The following is a 17,950-nucleotide window of genomic DNA, read 5'->3' as shown; positions in this document are numbered from 1 at the left end:
TAGGAAGAAACTAGTTATTTGCACAAATGCTATCGAGCGAGAAAATAGATTCGATGCCCAGTGAACCCTAAATGCAATTCTCTTGTCCCCTCAATGCTCTGTGAGGGCTCTAAGTGACCTCTCTGGTCTGTTGATCACTCCAAGAAGAAAAGTGCAAACATTTTCTACTGAGTTGATTAAATTCCCTCCTTGCATAGGCCTGGATGAAAAATAACAAGTTAGAAAGCCTAGAGACATGGTGTGGTGAAAGAAAGAAGTTGCTAAACCATAGAGATTGACTTACTTTAGATGAACTATTCTTAATATTTTCTTTGTGTTACATAAATTCACAAGAATGTCATTAATTGAATAGAGTAGATAGTTGCTGTAATTTTTTTCAGCAGTAATAAATGTGGCCCAGAGCTAAATTAAGACATCCTTTCCCTACTCTGGGCATGGCTTTTTTTCCGAACAGCTGGTTTCTGTTAATAGGCATATCCTTCCTGCCAGAGCAAGCAAATTTGTAATCCCCATCATGCTTGCTGCGTAACTGCCCCAGAGCACATAATCACAGAGTACGTCCCTGTTGCTTTACAAGGATTTTTTTTTTCCTTCAAAGTTGTACTTTGGGGAGACACACCATCTATTTTGCACTCCAGTTTTATGCCTTTCTTTAATTATAGCATCTAATATTTATGGTGAGGAGAAGAAAATAAAGTTAAAGGTGTACAATTGCCTATTAAAAATATGTGAGCTCACAAATCCTTGAAATATACTAAGTTTTCTGGGATGCTGTAGAAACATATTTCAAATGACAGCAGCATCTTCTACCACCCAATTAGGAAATACCAAAAAAAAATAGACTATGGACATAATATATTCAAGATCATATAAGCTCAGAAACTCATTGACCAGGAATGAAATGGCTGCCTTATTATGACTTCATAATTTCATGTTTATCAGGAGTATTAGGCAAATCATTAGGACTTCATTTTTTGAGTTTTATTTGGTTTCATTTTTCATTTTTGATAATGATTCTATTCACAATTTAGTTGTGGAAAAGCAATACCTGGGCTTCATACTTCATTCACCAGGTAAACATGGCTCATTGCAGTTTCAGATTGTGGATTGTGGGTCCATAGTTTCAGTTTGAGTTAATTACTTTGAGAAGACATACACCTAATTTATAATACTTTAATTCAAACTGTATGTTTATGGAAATAAAAGTAGATAGAAAATTACCTTTTCTACCTATGAAGGGAAAACTCATTTAAAGAGAATTTTCAGGTGAATATTTAACCTGTTAAGAGGCAAATAAAAATGTTTTCAATCATTTAAAACATACAATCTGTAAAGAACAGACTTGCCATTGTCAAGGGGGAGGGAGAGTGGGGAAGGGATAGATTAGAAGTTTGCGATTAGCAGATGCAAACAATTATATATAGAGTGAACACACAACAAGGTCCTGCTGTATAGCACAGGGAAATATCATATATTTTATAAATGGAATATATATATAATTTTTCATGTTCTTTTCCATTATGGTTTATATGTATATAAGTATATATAACTGAATCACTTCACTGTACAGTAGAAATGAACACAACATTGTAAATCAACCATATTTCTTTAAATAAACTTACTAAAAAATAAATAAAACACATGATCTTATTTTTGAAGTATGTAGGAAAGGTTTATTTTTCAAAATAACTTCAAAAGTGAGAAAGCGAGCTGAAAAGAATTCGCTCAACAAGTGTAGGTAACATTAGGCAGGAATAAATGGGAAAAACATGCGCAGTGATGAGACAGAGGCAGATGATTGACAAACGGATTTAGGTCTCTGCCCACCCCTGGATAAACCAATCTCACAATGAGGTCTCTGGAGATAAAGCAAAAGGCATTTCTAGAGATAAAGAAGACATTTCCTAAAGATAAAGGTTTTAATTAATAGGAAGAGAAAATAGTCCTAAATTTGCATTACCGAATATGATTCAGAAAATATAAACCAAAAACTAACATAAGAGGAAAATGATTAAATAAACCATGATATCAGGAGACCTTTTAGTGAAACAAAATTTCAGTAGGGATATAAAAGATTTGAATAGCATGATTCACAAAATTCAACTAAATTATATATACGACCCATTTATAAATTGCCAAATACACATTCTTTTTAAATACACACGAACATTAATGATAATCAACAAATTCTGAGATTTTAAACAAAGACTTTAAATTATATAGGCTGTGTTCTCTGATCACAGAGAAATAGGTTAGACATCAACAAAAAATAAGGAACTATAAATCTCCATATATTCAGAAGTTAACAAGCACATTTCTAAATAACCTGTGAGTTATGGCAGAAACCACAATGGAAATTAGAAAGTATTTTTAACTGAATGTTTATGCAAATTCAATATATCAGACTTGAAGAATGTAGAAAGGCTGTGCTTATAAAGAAATTTATGTCTTTTAATAAACACATTAGAAAATGTACTTACTCAACAAAGTGTGGTAGCCTTAATCCAGAGATGGCCCCACAATGAAACAAATGCTACCGGATATTCACAAGTTTGTGTGGTCCCTGCCCTTGAATTTAGACTTGCCCTTTGGCTCGCTTTTCACCAGCAGAATGCAGCAGATGTGAATGTGCATAATTTCTGAGCTCAGGTCATGGAAAATCTTCTAGCTTCTACTTTTTTTTTTACAAGAAAAGTCTTGAGAGAGCATGCTTCCAACATGCTATCCGATAACTCTTCCATCTGTCTCTTTTAGCTTGCTCACGCTGAGGCAAGCCAGCCATTGTGTAAAAAGTTTAGCTATAGAGACCACCATGCTCTGAGCAAGCCCAAGGCAACTACAGTGAAGAGGCAGCGTGGGGCAAGGGTGGTGTACGACAAGCCCCTAGTGCTCCAACCATCCCAATATGTGTTGTCAGACCTGTAAATCAAGAAGATACTTAAATGACCCTCCCAGATAACCCTTCAGATGACTCCTGCCCCAGGTGCTATCTGTAGTGGCACAAAAGACCCCAGTTAAGCCCTGCCAACTAACAGACCAATGAGTGAGTGAATGAAGTCGCTCAGTCATGTCTGACTCTTTACGACCCCGTGGACTGTAGCCTACCAGGCTCCTCCTTCTGTGGGGTTCTCCAGTCAAGAATACTGGAGTGGGTTGCCATTTTCTTCTCCAGGGGATTTTCCCAACCCAGTGATCGAACCCAGGTCTCCCACATCGCAGGCAGACGCTTTACCCTCTGAGCCACCAGGGATTTAAGCAGTGACAATTAACTGATTTTTCAAGCCACTAAGTTTTGGAGTAACTGGTTACAAGGCAATAGATAATCAAAAAACTTCAATCATCCATCTCAGGAAATTAGAAAATGTTAAATAAGTCAAATTCCTTCCAAAGAAAGAAGAAAATAATAAAAGAAATCATCAATGAAATCATTAAAACCGTTTCAAAAGAGTCTATCAACAAAAGCAAAATTTGGTGTTTTAAATGGGATTTTAAAATTAATAAACTTCTAGCAAAACTTTAAAGAGAAAAGAAAACAACAAACATTAAGGATGTAAATATCACCAGCATCTATAGACATTAGCAAACAAGTAGAGGTTGTATGTATAATAATATCAATATATTCCCCAAAATTTGAAGTTTTAGGTAAAATGAGAAAATTCCAAGAAAATAAAATTTAAAGACACTAGCCCCAAAATAGAAAATTGAAATAGTCCAATATTTAACACATTTTTAAATTTTATGTTAAATTTTGTGGAAATTTAACACAAATTTACGCAAATAAAACTCTAGGCCAAAATTATTTAATCAGTGAATTCTACTAACAGGCATAGTTCAACTCCTGCACAAACTCTTCTGAGGAAAAAAAAAAAAATTAAAGGATAGAATACTTCTCCATTTATTTTAAAATTTCAGCAGAATCTGGATACAAAGACTTAACTGAACATAGATAGAAATATTAAACAAAATACCAGAAAATCAAATCCACCAATACAAGAATATACGTTATAACCAAAGTTGGATTTATTCCAAGAATAGAATGGAGTTTTAATATTTAAAATACTCTTATAATGTTTGCAACATTATAAGAACAAAGGAGAAAAAATGCGACCACCCCAGTAGGTGCAGAAAAAGTGATAAAACATCAATTCATGTCAAAAACAAAATTAAATTATTAGCAAACCACTAAAGAAGGAAATTTACATGTATAGAAATCAATATCAGATCAATGTTATACATGACCACAAAAAGATAAAACTAGAATCTAGATTATAAGATATTGTCATGCCGTAGGAATAGGGCAAATTCTTAAACTGAAAGGTGCTAACTATAAAGTCTTAAATCACTAAGTAAGGGGAAAACAACTTAATAAAAAATGAACAAACCACTTAAATTAGAAACTTAAAAAAGGCAACATGAAACATCCAATAAACTAGTGAAAATTGTTCAGTTTATTTAGACATCGGGGAAATGCACATTATAACTGTAGTAGGATACCAATACACACCCAACAAATTAGCTAAAAAATATTTTAACTGAATCACTAAGTGTTGGCAAATATGAAGCCAAAGGAACTCTTTTATTTCAGATCACACTGAATTTATATAAACATTTAGGGAAATTGTTTGGCATTACCTACTAACACCAAACATTAGATACTTTATGACAGTATTTTCACATTTCTTTTTAAGCAATTCCTAACAGAAATACACTCACGTACATCCAAATGTCTTGTAAACAATGTTCATAGCAGCATTACTTTAAATGATAAAAACTCTGAATGACTCAAATGCCCTTTAACAGTAGTAAAGTAGATATATTGTGAATAAATATATTCATACAATAGAAACAACAGCAATGCAAATTAATCAATACAACCGCATGGAACAAAATGAATAATTCTTGTAAATGGTCGCAAAGAGTCGGACGCGACTGAGCGACTGAACTGAAGTACTGAAAAAAATCCAAGCACAATATAATTCATATAGTATGATCATATTCAAATTCATGGGAAAAAAATAATCTATACTGTTAGAAACCAGTTCTCTAGTGATCTTTGGGTAGAGGAAGACGGTTGTGGTTATAAGGGGCACGAAGTGAAATTCTGGAGGCTACTAATGTTCCAGTAACTGACCTGGGTGATTGCACATGGTTAAGTTCATTTTCTGACTTTTCATTCAGTAGTACACTTATGACATGTACATTTTTCTACATGTATGGAATATCAATGTATTTTTTTTATTTTTTATTTTTAGCTTTTTAGTTTTTTAATTTTAAAATCTTTAATTCTTACATGCATTCCCAAACATGAACCCCCTCCCACCTCCCTCCCCATAACATCTCTGTGGGTCATCCCCATGCACCACCCCAAGCATGCTGTATCCTGAGTCAGACATAGACTGGCGTTTCAATTCTTACATGATAGTACATGTATGTTACACTTCAATAAAACTATTTTAAACAATGTATTAGAGACTGCCTCTTGCAGCAGCATGTTGGAATAGTTTTTCTGAAAAAAAATCCTATCAGTACAAAACTGCTAAAAATAAACATTACAAATCTCCTAATAAGTACATTGGCTTTCCAAGTAGTACAGTAGCAAGAACCTGCCTGCCAATGCAGGAGACACAGGAGACGTGGGTTCAATCCCTGAGTTGGGAGGATCTCCTGGAGAAAAACAATGGCAATCCACTCCATTATTCTTGCCTGCAAAATCCCATGGACAGAGGATCCTGGAGACCTACAGTCCATAGGGTCAAAAGAATTGGACATGACTGAGCAAGTGAGCATGCACGCACAATAAGTGCGCTACAAGAAAATAAGAGACATTTCCCAAAATGAGAAAAGAAGAAAATGAAAATCAGGATGGAATGTGAGCTAATGAAAGTCAAAGAGGAGAGTGAAAAGAGTTGGCTTAAAACTCAACATTCAGAAAACTAAGATCATGGCATCCAGTCCCATCTCTTCATGGTAAATAGGTGGGGAAACAATGGAAACAGTGAGAGACCTTATATTTGGGGGCTCCAAAATCACTGCAGATGGTGACTGCAGCCATGAAATTAAAAGATGCTTGCTCCTTAGAAGAAAAGCTATGACCAACCTAGACAGCATATTAAAAAGCAGAGACATCACTTTGCCAACAAAGGTCTGTTTAGTCAAGGCTATGGTTTTTCCAGTAGTCAAGTATGGGTGTGAGAGTTGGACTATAAAGAAAGCTGAGCACCAAAGAATTGACGCTTTTGAACTATGGTATTGGAGAAGACTCTTGAGAGTCCCTTGGATTGCAAGGAGATCCAGCCAGTCCATCCTAAAGGAAATCAGTCCCGAATATTCATTGGAAGGACTGATGCTGGAGCTGAAACTCCGATACACTGGCCACCAAATGCCAAAAACCAACTCATTGGAAAAGACCCTGATGCTGGGAAAGATTGAAGGTGGGAGGAGAAAGGGACGACAGAGGATGAGATGGTTGGATGGCATCATGGACATGATGGATGTGAGTTTGAGCAAGCTCCGGGAGTTGGTGATGGACAGGGAAGCCTGGTGGGCTGCAGTCCATGGGGTCGCAAAGAGCCAGACACAGCTGAGCAGCTGAAATGACTGACTGACTGATGTGAACTAATGACAGCTTTTGCAACCTTGGGGTGTTTGATAATTTCGTTCATGAAATGGCTTGATTACCCTTAAATACATAGGGCATTTGACCTAACACTTCTACAAAAAGCAGAGATTCTCTAAAGGAAAGGATGGACTAGGAATGTGTGTGTATGTTTGTGTTTTTGCGTGTGCCTGTTCTCTAAGAAAAACAAGGAGCCTTATCAGGATTCAATTCCTTTACACACATACACTCAAAATCAAATTTTCTCCTAAAGACACGACATGACACCTTCCAAAAAGTTTTGGAATCTGAATTTATAAGTATAGTGCTGAGCTAAGGTGGCTACAATCTGTCAAAGACACACCAAAGAAGAAGCTTAAGCTGAATCTATAACCCCACATTCTATCTCCATTGGTATAAACTGTGTACTACCTACCAATGAGGAACATAAGCCAATTCATACTTAGGGAGATCACTTCAGCAAGGACTTGCCACTGCCTTCTCCCCACCCCACCCCCTTGATCCTTTTCTTCTTGTCCTCTGAATCATTTACGCTGTCCCCTAATATCATTTTTGCTAAGTGGGCAGTCTGATTGTTCCCATCCCTATGTGGTTTCAGACAGAGTCCTAGGATCCCAGTAATTCTTTTCAGTAGAGCAAGAGAGTTGATGACATAGTCAGTATAACCACACTCATCTTCCCTACATAAAAAGCAAGCTCAACCCCTCAGCCATGTTGCCTTTCAAAATGGGCCCTTCCTAGGGAGACCCACCAAAGGTGCTGTCAACTTTCTTGAAACCCTCTTCCTGCTGAGATGGAATAAGGAGTACAGTTCCATGGGCCATGTCCTTCAGACACCCCTGTGGCTTCAGTTGCATCGAGACATGGAGCATTCTATTAATAGCAACTTATACTGTCGTGAGTTGATCCTTCTAATTAGAGGGGAATTGCTCTCTTTGGCCCATTTGAATGAAGTTATATGATACTCTTTAAATAAGGAACATATTTTTCAGAATAACTTGTCAGAGTTTGCAAATTATAATTTCATCAAGTGTTCAGCTTTCCCTGCAGCAGACCTTGCCCTGTCCTGAAAACTCCCTGCAAAGCTGTTAGCAGAAAGCCAGGAATTCTCTTCTGGGTAGATTTTCCCCCAAAGTCTCCTGTTTTCCAGGTCATTATAGGCCTCCTAGTCTTTACAGATGACTTAGTCGCTGACTCTTAGCCTCTTCCAGAGGCCATAACAAGTACAACGACTGACATTCAACTCAGTACCTAAAGAGCAAAGTGGATTCATCACCTGGAAGCACGCCTGTAAGGCCTTTCGACATGGCCTTTATGGGCTGGGGACAATAGGCTGGGGCACATAATTCAAAGAGTAGCAGCAGATGGTGATAGAAATAGTACTAATACTAAATGGTGGTAGGTCCTTTTCTTCAAAACTGTTTTCTATACTACTGACCACTTTACAGCCTTCCATAATTACTCCAATCAAAGTTAGTCTTCTATTCCTTATAGTTACATTTTACTTCTTCTGCAAAAAATTCACAATATTTAGTGCTCTCTGCATGTAGTTATCTTTACAGTGTAGTGAAATGTTAATAGCAGAATTGGTGATATTAATTATTAACTAGCGCTAGTAGCTTGGATGGTAAAGAATCTGCCTGCAATGTGGGAGACCTGGATTCAGTCCCTGGAATGAGAAGATTCCTTGGAGAAGGCAATGGCTGCCCACTCCAGTATTCTTGTCTGGATAATCCCATGTAGAGAGGAGCCTGACAGAGTACCAATTTCACTGGTTTCTGTTTGAGGGCTTCCCTGGTGGCTCAGACAGTAAAGAATCTGCCTGCAATGCAGGAAACCCAGGTGCAATCTCTGGGCTGGGAAGATACCCTGCAGAAGGCAATGGCTATCCACACCAGTATTCTTCTTGCCAAGAAAATTCCATGAACAGAGGAGCCTGGCTGCTTACAGTCCAAAGGGTCGCAAAGTGTCAGATGTGACTGGATGACGAACATTTTCACACTTCAAAATTAGCACCATGTTCTCACAGAGCATACCATCAATAAATCTCAGCCAAATATTTGGATTAATGCTAATTCACCAATCCAGTAGAATTTGGAGATCCTGTACTATACCACTAGACCAGCAGTGTATCAGTCGGGTAGAATTTGTATCAGTAAAATATAAGTGGATTAATTTGAAATGACATGTTCTTAGTGAGCCCAAGACAGCTTTTCATCTTCACGTCTTCACTTTCCATTTGTTTTCACCTCAATTATACGATAAGACATTGTGTAATTTTGGTGGATATTGATCTCAATTCAGTTCAGTTCAGTTGCTCAGTCATATCTGACTCTCTGCTACCCCATGAATTGCAGCACACCAGGCCTCCCTGTCCATCACCAACTCCTGGAGTTCACTCAAACTCATGTCCATCAAGTCCGTTATGCCATCCAGCCATCTCATTCTCTGTCGTTCCCTTCTCCTTCTGGCCCTAATCCTTCACAGCATCAGAGTCTTTTCCAATGAGTCAACACTTCATATCAGGTGGCCAAAGTATTGGAGTTTCAGCTTTAGCATCAGTCTTTCCGAAGAACACCCAGGACTGATCTCCTTTAGAATGGACTGGTTGGATCTCCTTGCAGGCCAAGGGACTCTCAAGAGTCTTCTCCAACACCACACTTCAAAAGCATCAAATCTTTGGTGCTCAGCTTTCTTCATGGTCCAACTTTCACATCCATACATGACTACTGGAAAAACCATAGCCTTGACTAGACAGACCTTTGTTGGCAAAGCAATGTCTCTGCTTTTCAATATGCTATCTAAGTTGGTCATAACTTTCCTTCCAAGGAGTAAGCATCTTTTAATTCCATGGCTGAAATCACCATCTGCAGTGATTTTGGAGCCCCCAAAAAATAAACTCTGACACTGTTTCCACTGTTTCCCCATCTATTTCCCATGAAGTGATGGGACCAGATGCCATGATCTGCGTTTTCTGAATGTTGAACTTTAAGCCAACATTTTCACTCTCCTCTTTCACTTTCATCAAGAAGCTTTTTAGCTCCTCTTCACTTTCTGCCATAAGGGTGGTGTCATCTGCATATCTGAGGTGATTGATATTTCTCCCAGCAATCTTGGTTCCAGCTTGTGCTTCTTCCAGCCCAGCGTTTCCCATAATGTACTCTGAATATAAGTTAAATAAGCAGGGTGACAATATACAACCTGACGTACTCCTTTTCCTATTTAGAACCAGTCTGTTGTTCCATGTCCAGTTCTAACTGTTGCTTCCTGACCTACATACAGGTTTCTCAATAAGCAGGTCAGGTGGTCTGGTATTCCCATCTCTTTCAGAATTTTCCACAGTTTACTGTGATCCACACAGTCAAAGGCTTTGGAATAAAGTCAATAAAGCAGAAATAGATCTTTTTCTGGAACACTTTTGCTTTTTCAATGATCCAGTGGATGTCGGCAATTTGATCTCTGGTTCCTCTGCCTTTTCTAAAACCAGCTTGAACATCGGGAAGTTCATGGTTCACATATTGCTCAAGCCTGGCTTGGAGAATTTTGAGCATTACCTTACTAGTATGTGAGATGAGTGCAATTGTGTGGTAGTTTGAGCATTCTTTGGCATTACCTTTCTTTGGGATTGGAATGAAAACTGACCTTTTCCAGCCCTGTGGCCACTGCTGAGGTTTCCAAATTTGCTGGCATATTGAGTGCAGCACTTTCACAGCATCATCTTTCAGGACTTGAAATAGCTCAACTGGAATTCCAGCACCTCCACTAGCTTTGTCTGTAGTGATGCTTTCTAAGGCCCACTTGACTTCACATTCCAGGATGTCTGGCTCTAGATTAGTGATCACACCGTCGTGATTATCTGGGTCATGAAGATCTTTTTTGTACAGTTCTTCTGTGTATTCTTGCCACCTCTTCTTAATATCTTCTGCTTCTGTTAGGTCTATACCATTTCTGTCCTTTATTGAGCCCATCTTTGCATGAAATGTTCCCTTGGTATCTCTAATTTTCTTGAAGAGATCTCTAGTCTTTCCCATTCTGTTGTTTTCCTCTATTTCTTTGCGTTGATCGCTGAGGAAGGCTTTCTTATCTCTCCTAGCTATTCTTTGGAACTCTGCATTCAGATGCTTATGCGTTTCCTTTTCTCCTTTACTTTTCACTTCTCTTCTTTTCACAGCTATATGTAAGGCCTCCCCAGACAGCCATTTTGCTTTTTTGCATTTCTTTTCCATGGGGATGGTCTTGATCCCTGTCTCCTGTACAATGTCACGAACCTCCATCCACAGTTCATCAGGCACTCTATCTATTAAATCTAATCCCTTAAATCTATTTCTCACTTCCACTGTATAATCATAAGGGATTTGATTTAGGCCATACCTGAATGGTCAGGGATTCCCTGGTAGCTCAGATGGTAAAGTGTCTGCCTGCAATGCGGAAGACCCAGGTTCAATTCCTGGGTTGGGAAGATCCCCTGGAGAAGGAAATGGCAATCCACTCCAGCACTCTTGCCTGGAAAATCCCATGGACGGAGGAACCTGATGATAGCCTACAGTCCATGGGATCGCAAAGAGTCGGACACAACTGAGTGACTTCACTTTCACTTTCTGAATGGTCTAGTGGTTTTCCCTACTTTCTTCAATTTAAGTCTGAATTTGGCAATAAGGAGTTCATGATCTGAGCCACAGTCAGCTCCCAGTCTTGTTTTTGCTGACTATATAGAGCTTCTCCATCTTTGGCTGCAAAGAATATAATCAATCTGATTTCTGGGATGCCCATCTGGTGATGTCCATGTGTAGAGTCTTCTCTTGTGTTGTTGGAAGAGGGTGTTTGCTTTGACCAGTGTGTTCTCTTGGCAAAACTCTATTAGCCTTTGCCCTGCTTCATTCCACATTCCAAGGCCAAATTTGCCTGTTACTCCAGGTGTTTCTTGACTTCCTACTTTTGCAATCCAGCTCCCTATAATGAAAACGACATCTTTTTTGGGTGTTAGTTCTAAAAGGTCTTGTAGGTCTTCATAGAACCATTCAACATCAGCTTCTTCAGCGTTACTGGTTGGGGCATAGACTTGGATTACTGTGATATTAAATGGTTTGCCTTGGAAACGAACAGAGATCATTCTGTCGTTTTTGAGATTGCATCCAAGTACTGCATTTTGGACTCTTTTGTTGACCATGATGGCTACTTCATTTCTTCTAAGGGATTCCTGCCCACAGTAGTATATATAATGGTCATCTGAGTTAAATTCACTCATTGATCTCAAGTTTTCCTAATTTGCATTTTCCAAATAGAGTTTGATGATTTTGATAAGACTTCCAATTTGAGTTTATAATTTTATAAATTAGAACATTCAATTCGTTCCAGTTAAAATGGTACTTCCATTTACCATAATCTCTCAGGTTTCAAGAGTTTCTGAGAACCCATCTTTAAAACCTCAGACTCTTCCCATATACTGAACCTGGACTTAGAAAACGGAGTAATGAAGTGGTTAAACACTGTGAGTATATTTTGTGTGATCCTGCTATTTGATTATTTGTTGTTGATATAGAATTTAAACCTTTTTTTTAAATTTTCTTTAGTAGAGAAAAGAGAAGTAAAAATAGAATCAATTACCTTTGCCTCCTTCTTGTCAACATCATTGTGCTTTGGTAAGCAATGTAGATACTTGCATTAAATAAATAAAATCTGTAAATACTACATTACCTATCCTTTCCTCATTCATCTTAATGCTTAAAAGAACTGTAAAATATATAACAAACTTTTCTTACTTTTGATATTCTCAAGTGTCAGATAATTTGCTTTTTTAAAAAACTGTAGACATTACTCATAGACAATTCTGATATTTTATTTTTGTTGAACACATATCCTTCCGTCCTGCACTTTGATTTTTTTATGCCCACATTTGTCAGAGAATCCCCTATGCAGTTCACCCCTCCACTTCTGGTCCTCCTTGAAGAGCGCTTCTGGAGGAAGACCAGAACACTACAGTCTTAGTGCCTGAATAATTCATGTTGTACAACTTCAACCTGACCTTCACCGGTGCTCAGCGACCCCTCTGTTCAACCTGCATTGATTTTATGGAGAAAACTGAGGCCATATACACTTTCTTCCTCACATCCAAGAATCAATGCCCCTATGTTTATACAACTTCCAGGCTCAGAGAAAGAATAGAGCTATTATTATAATCACAGAGTTATAGAAATAAAGGGAACTTGGAAGGTCATTTAGTCTGAGCCCGTTTCATTTTACAGTTGATGAACCTGAAGCCAAAAATCTTGAAGATCAGGGATGTCTATTCCATTATCCTTTTAGTTCATTCTTTTCTTTAAAAACAAAAACAAAAACCTGTTATTTAGTTCTATCCTTTCTGGTCTTTTCAAGATGCTGTTTTATCAAAAAACCTCTTCCCTCTTTAATACATTTTCAGTGTGTTCCATTGAACTGGCAACTTTTGTTCATATGTCACTGTATCAATCAGAAATGCATTAAAGTGTAAGCAAGATAAAGCCTAATAGTGGCATTAAAATATACGGTTTATTTTTCTCACATTTCAGACTCTCTGAAGTTAGGGGATCTCTCTCTTTGGTTCAGCAGCTCAAAAATGCCAGGACTGACTTCTCTGCAATTTTTCAACTTTTTCTTCACAGTCACACAGTTTGAAGTCACACAGGTCTTCAAACTTGGAGGAAGGGCTAAAGACACACTACTAGTTATATTTGCACCTTTCACTAGAAAGCTCAATTTTCCTGCAAACTGTACTCAAACATCTTCTACTTGTATCTCGCTGAAGTATACCATGCCTGATTGTGCTCATGTTCAGTTATGTCCAGCTCTTTGTGACCCTTTGGACAATAGCCTGCCAGGCTCTTCTGTCCATGGGATTTTTCAGCAAGAATACTGGAGGGGGATGCCATTTCCTTCTCCAGGAGATCTTTCCGATTCAGGGATCGAACCCACGGCTCCTGTGTCTCCTGCATCACAGGTGGATTCTTTATCCTTTGAATCGTCAGGGAAGCCCTGAAGTATACATTTGTGATCCCAGGGACTGTAGCGTGCCAGGCTCTTCTGTCCATGGAATTCTCCAGGCAAGAATACTGGAGTGGGTAGCTGTTCCCTTCTCCAGGGGATCTTCCCAACCCAGGGATTGAACCCAGGTCTCCCTCATTACAGGTGGAGTCTTACCATCTGAGACACCAGGGAAGCCCTGAAGTAGACCAATGCCAGTCAGTTTTGCTTTTTTTAAAAACACAATTTATGTGGTTTCACTTTTATCTATTACACTAAAAATATTTTCTGATGAGAATATTTCTCATTCAAGTTTATATTGAATATCTGACAAGTGCTTAGTTTTGTGGTGAGATACAATGGCAGTGCACTTTTTCATCACTTGGACCATTGACAAAATTGTCAGTGATAACATGTGAACTGTCAATAAATGAAAAACAATATTTTTAGACAATCAGGCCTTCCAAAGATATGTGTATTCTTGGGCACAGAAACTCTTGTTTTAGAACTTTGGTTTTTGTTCTATGATGTGACCTTATAGATGTGCTTGTAATAAAGTCTGCCTAGTAGACATTCTTTCTGAATGAGTAATTCACTCAGCTATTCCTCCACCAATCTTTTTCCTGTTAAAAAATAAAAATGGCAGAGAAGAGGAGATGGCTATAATGACCAGAAATAGCGTATACCAATTCGAATGAAAATTTTACAATCTGCTGAAATTTCTGATGATCAATTCTACAATTTCTACCACATATACTGAATTTTAAGTGGAAGTTTGATGCATTTTCCCTAGTATAAATGTATGAATGATAAGGCAGTGCTCTTTGAGATAAAATACACTTTATTCCTGAAAATATATTCACATCTTTCATTCAAATCAGAGATGAATGCACACATCTGGACCACTTCCTTGTCATTAAGAGGAAAAGAGAAAAACTATTTTTCTTATCTCCTAAATGTATGAAGATATTGATATATGTTAATATAGATGTACATCTATTTCAGCAAGTCCTAATATTTTTATTTTTTTTAATTTCTGTCTATTCTATTTCCATCTTTGCATGCTACTTATTTACCAAGTAACATGCTTTGCTGATTGCCCATATGTTCTGCGATAGTCTGTGCCTCATGTGCCTATGCTAACCTGTTTATTTAAGCAAAGCTAATGCTGCAGGAAGCCCAGTTTGTTGGGAAAAGAGCAGCTACATGATGCCAAAGAGACTCTTAACAGAGTGTTGTTGAGGATAACATTTCAGGCATCTGGTAGAGAGTCTGGAAAATCATTCCCCTGCTTTATGAACAACAGTGGACAGGGAAATAGTATCAGAAAGACATGGTCCCTCTTCTTAATTCTGTCCCTCCATAGGTAGTCAAGGCTTAGTCATGGTCTATGATATTCAGAATACCAGGGGCTCTCCTTCAATATGAATGCAAAAAGAGTACTTTTCCCATTTTCATTTATTTTTAATATAATTTTTAAGGTGTGAAATATGATGTTTCGATATATACAGTGAAATGATTACTACTGTCAAACTAGGTAACACATCCATCTCCTTACATAGTTATGATGCGAAGAGCTGACTCATTTGAAAAGACCCTGATGCTGGGAAAGATTGAAGGCAGGAGGAGGAGGGGAAGACAGAGGATGAGATGGTTGGATGGTGCTACCGACTCAATGGACATGAATTTGAGTAAACTTCAGGAGCTGGTGATGGACAGGCATGCTGCCATCCATGGGGTTGCAAAGAGTTGGACACAACTGAGCAACTGAACTGAACCGAACATAGTCACTGTTGTGTGTGTGTAGTGCTGCTGCTGCTGCTGCTGCTGCTAAGTCGCTTCAGTCGTGCCCGACTCTGTGCGACCCCATAGACGGCAGCCCACGAGGCTCCCCCGTCCCTGGGATTCTCCAGGCAAGAACACTGGAGTGGGTTGCCATTTCCTTCTCCAACGCATGAAAGTGAAAAGTGAAAGTGAAGTCGCTCAGGTGTGTCTAACTCTTCACGACCCCATGGACTGCAGCCTACCAGGGTCCTCCGTCCATGGAATTTTCCAGGCAAAAGTACTAGAGTAGGATGCCATTGCCTTTTCCGGTGTAGTGATGAGAGCATATGAAATCTACTCTCTGCAAGCTTTTAGTATACAATACAGTAGCATTTTATCTATTTATTTATGGCTTTGCTGGGTCTTCGTTGCTGCACGGTCTTTTCTCTGGTTGCGGGAGTAGGGTCTACTCTCTAGCTGCGGTGTGCGGGCTTCCCATTGCCCTGGCTTCTCTTGTTGCCCAGCACAGGCTCCAGGGCACGTGGGCTTCAGTAGCAGCAGCACATGGGCCCAGCAGTCATGGTTCCCTGGCTCTAGAGCACAGGCTCAGTGGTTGCGGCACATGGGCTTAGTTGCTCCGTGGCACGTGGGATCAGCCCAGACCAGGGATCAAAGTAGCCTCTCATGCAGGCAGATTCTTTACCTCTGAGCCAGGAGGGTAGCCCTACAGTACAGGTTTATTACTAACTCTAGTCACCCTGCTGTAGATTAGGTCTCTGAAGCTGTGTTCATCCTACGTCACTGCCACTTTGGACACTGACCAACAGTCACCCACTTATCCTACCTCCCCACCTCTGGGGACCACCATTCTAATCTCTGCTTCTATGAATTTGTCTGTTTTAGATTTCACATACAAGTAAAATTGTGCAATATTTTTCTTTCTGGCTTACTTCACTTAGCACAGTGTCCCCCAGGTTCATCCATGTAGTCACAAAGAGTGGTGTATATATACACAGTGGAATATTATTCAGCTTTGGAAAAAGAAATGTTTTCATATTAAAAGGACACAAGTCCTTATGTGGACATAAGTCTCATAAGATTTACTGTTATAGTACAGGAGAAAAAAAATCAATCTCAAAAGTTTTGCCTGAAGATTCTCTTCCTTCCAGAAACATTTCCCATTCTTTAGCCTAATTTGTGGATATAATTGAGAAAATATGAGAGAGAGACTTGAAATCATTTAATCTTTCTTCCAAGACATAAAGAAAAATCAGAGGGATATATCAAATGATACCATTATTACTGCCAAGCAGTACTGAAAATAATCAACATCAAAAGGTAGTTTTTTCCTCTACTGATCATATTTCTTAAAAACAAAAGTGATATTTGTTATCTAACACAATCTCCCATCTGATTAAGTTTTAATGATCAGCAACTATGAGAATTTTTTCATAACGTTTCCCATGAACACTTTTTATGCTTTCCCTGTCCTAAGGAAACCAAAGAAAGATATCTTTATAATTCATTTGCATATTTTAATTTTCTAGATTCAAATTTCTTCTACCAGTCTCCACAAATACACACACAAAATCATTCCCTCTCAATTTTAAGTAGTTTTTTTCTTATTCAGACTACTGTATAAGACTATAATCTCAATTTCTATTTTTCTTTGCACCTTCTTTTCTTTGCAATTTCTGAACATAGTAATTGATGCCAAAAGTAGCACCAGAATGCTTTAATTTTACCAGTTGGAGAATTAGACTGCCTCATTTAAAGCAATTTAGACAAGAAGATATTGATGGTACCATACAAAAAGTACAAAGCTTGAAGGAAAAGCTCTACAGTTTTAGAGTTGACTGCATATGTGTTAAGTCAGTTCAGTTGTGTCTGACTCTTTTTGACTCCATGGACTATATCCCACCAGGGTCCTCCATCTATGGGATTATCTAGACAAGAATACTGAAGTGGGTTACCATTCTCTTCTCCAGGGGATCTTCCTGACCCAGGGATCAAACCTGCATCTCTTACGTCTCCTGAGTTGGCATAAAGATTTTTTACCATTAGCGCCACTGTAGACCTAAAATTAATCTCTTTTCATCTCCGGATCTATGGCTCCTTGATGGCCAAAAAGTTCATTTGGGTTTTTCCACAAGATGTTAGATGTTAACATCAACAACATCTGACGTAAGATGTTGTGGAAATCCCAAATGAACATTTTGGCCAACCTAATAAAATATGGCAGCACTGACATGTTTTACAAACTCTAAGAACTCTGTAGTATCCATGTAGTACCTAGTATAGGCCTAAAATTACCCAAAGTACTGTGAAAAAGGAGCAAAATACAATAATGTTATTTTCATTCAGTAATCTTAGATCTTACTTTCTGCATAATAAATAGTGCATGACATGAAATCTAGCCTCTTAACATTTCTTAAGGAATACAGTACAATGCAGTTTTAGATGCAGAGTATTGTACAGCAAATCTCTAGAATTTTTTCACCTTGCACAACTGAAACTCTAAACCCATTAAACAGCATCTCCCCCAAACTCCCACTTCCAGCCCCTAGCAACCAC

The sequence above is a fragment of the Ovis aries genome, chromosome 4 (genome assembly GCF_016772045.2).
Source record: "Ovis aries strain OAR_USU_Benz2616 breed Rambouillet chromosome 4, ARS-UI_Ramb_v3.0, whole genome shotgun sequence".
Classification (NCBI taxonomy): domain Eukaryota; kingdom Metazoa; phylum Chordata; class Mammalia; order Artiodactyla; family Bovidae; genus Ovis; species Ovis aries.
Note: the sequence above shows the minus strand (reverse complement) of the source record.